The sequence below is a fragment of the Nothoprocta perdicaria genome, unplaced genomic scaffold (genome assembly GCF_003342845.1).
Source record: "Nothoprocta perdicaria isolate Ctin4 unplaced genomic scaffold, notPer1 scaffold_543, whole genome shotgun sequence".
Lineage (NCBI taxonomy): Eukaryota > Metazoa > Chordata > Aves > Tinamiformes > Tinamidae > Nothoprocta > Nothoprocta perdicaria.
In genome coordinates this window covers 25,002-27,332 of record NW_020455803.1, presented here as the reverse complement: position 1 = coordinate 27,332, position 2,331 = coordinate 25,002, and positions in this window count along the sequence as shown.

Sequence of the window (2,331 nt, the reverse complement as noted above, 5' to 3'; positions counted from 1 at the left end):
GCGCTGCGCGGGCCGCCCCGGCGGGAGCGGGCGGCGGCACCGGCGGCACCGGCGGCACCGGCGGCCCGGGGAGCGCTGGGAGCCGCCCCGGGGGCTGCGGGCGCGGGGAGCAGCCCCGGGGGATCCCATGGGAATGAGGAGCAGCCCCGGGGATCCCGTGGGCTCAGGGAGCATCCAGGGGAGCTCATGGGCACAGGGAGCATCCGCAGGGATCCCATGGGAATGAGGAGCAGCCTCAGGGATCCTATGGGCTCAGGGAGCATCCCCAGGGAGCCYGTGGGCTCAGGGAGCGTCCAGGGGAGCTCATGGGCTCAAGGGGCATGCAGGGGAGCTCACRGGCACAGGSAGCATCCGCAGGGATCCCATGGGAAYRAGGAGCAGCCTCAGAGATCCTATGGGCTCAGGGAGCATCCCCAGGGAGCCTGTGGGCTCAGGGAGCATCCAGGGGAGCTCATGGGCGCTGGGAGCATCCCCAGGGAGCCCATGGGCTCAAGGGGCATCCAGGGGAGCTCATGGGTGCAGGCCGCATCCCCAGGGATCCCACGGGCGCAGGGAACATCCCCAGGGATCCCATGGGTGCAGGCAGGGCGCCACTGCCGCAGGACTGGGTGGTGGAGGCCGCGTGGAGCCGGCGGGAGGCCTGGGCCACCCTGAGGCAGCCCACAAGGTCCCAGGGGTGCAGGGAGCTTCCAGAGGCTGCCAGGGGTGCAGGGCGCATCTGGAGAGGCCCACGGGTGCAGGGAACATCGGAGTGGGTGCAGGGAGCACCCTGGAATCCCCTGGGGTTGCAGGGGGCATCCAAGGGGGTCCTGGAGTTGCAGGGAATATCCCGGGATCCCATGGGTGCAGGGAGCATCCAAGGGGGTCCTGGAGTTGCAGGGAATATCCTGGAAACCCATGGGTGCAGGGGGCATTCCAGGTGGTCCTGGAGTTGCAGGGAGACCTGGGGCTCCCATGGGTGCAGGGGGCACCCCAGGTGGTCCCGGAGCTGCGGCGCCCACGGACCCCAGAGGCGCCCGGTACCATAAATAGCCTTTATTCCCGCGCGCCCGCGGCGGGAGCCCCGCGCTACCAGCCCGGGAAGAGGCGCCCCAGGAGGCGGCCCAGGGCGGACGCGGGGGCGCCRGGGGGCTCGGGGTCCCGCGGGTCCCCGGGTGACGGCGACGGCCACAGCCGCTCGGGGGGCCCGCACCCGCAGCCGTCCTCGGGGCCCCCCCGGCGCGTCACCGTCGTCTCGTGGCGGCCCCGGCTGTCCTGCACGGTGCGACGCTCCTCCACCACCTGTGCCGGGGCAGCGCTGTTGGCGTCAGGCGGCCGCGGGGGCGTCAGGCGGCCGCGGGTGTTGTCGAGTGGCCGTAAGGGGTGTTGTCAGGTGGCCACGGGTGTTGTTGGGTGGCCGTGGGGGTTGCCAGGTGGTCATGGGTGTTGTTGGGTGGCCGTGGGGGTTGTCAGGTGGTCATGGGTGTTGTTGGGTGGCCGTGGGGGTTGTCAGGTGGTCATGGGTGTTGTCAGGTGGCCACAGGTGTTGTTGGGCGGCCGTGGGGGTTGTGACGTGGCCACAGAGAGTGTCAGGCAGCTGCAGGTGGTGTTGGGTGGCTGTGGGCGCTGTCGGGTGGGCATGGGTGTTGTCAGGTGGCTGTGGGTGTTGTGACACGGCCATAGGGGACGTCAGGCGGCCATGGGTGTTGTCAGGTGGCTGTGGGTGTTGTGACACGGCCATAGGGGACGTCAGGCGGCCACGGGTGTTGTCAGGTGGCCACAGGGCTGTCAGGCAGCACTAGGGGGTGTTGTCAGGTGGCCACGGGTGTTGCTGGGTGGCCATGGGGGTTGTCAGGCGGCCACAGGTGTTGTTGGGCGGCCGTGGGGGGGTGTGGGGTGGCCACAGGGGGTGTCAGGCGGCCGCGGGTGTTGTTGGGTGACCGCAGGTGTTGTCGGGCGGCCGCAGGGGGTGTCAGGCGGCCGCAGGGGGGGTCAGGCGGCCGTGGGTGTTGTTGGGTGACCGCGGGTGTTGTCAGGCGGCCGCAGGGGGTGTCAGGTGGCCGCGGGTGTTGTTGGGTGACTGCGGGTGTTGTGACACAGCCACAGGGGGTGTCAGGCGGCCGCAGGGGGTGTCAGGAGGCCGCACGTGTTGTTGGGTGACCGCGGGTGTTGTCAGGCGGCCGCAGGGGTGTCAGGCGGCCGCGGGTGCCGCCGGGCGGCCGCGGGGGCCACTCACCCCGTCAGGGCGGGTGACGGTGGTGACGGTGACGCTGCAGCTGTAGCCGTAGCCGCGGGGCCCGGCGCCGTCACCGTCGCCCGGCGGGCGCAGGACGCGGCCCAGCCCCCCCGCGG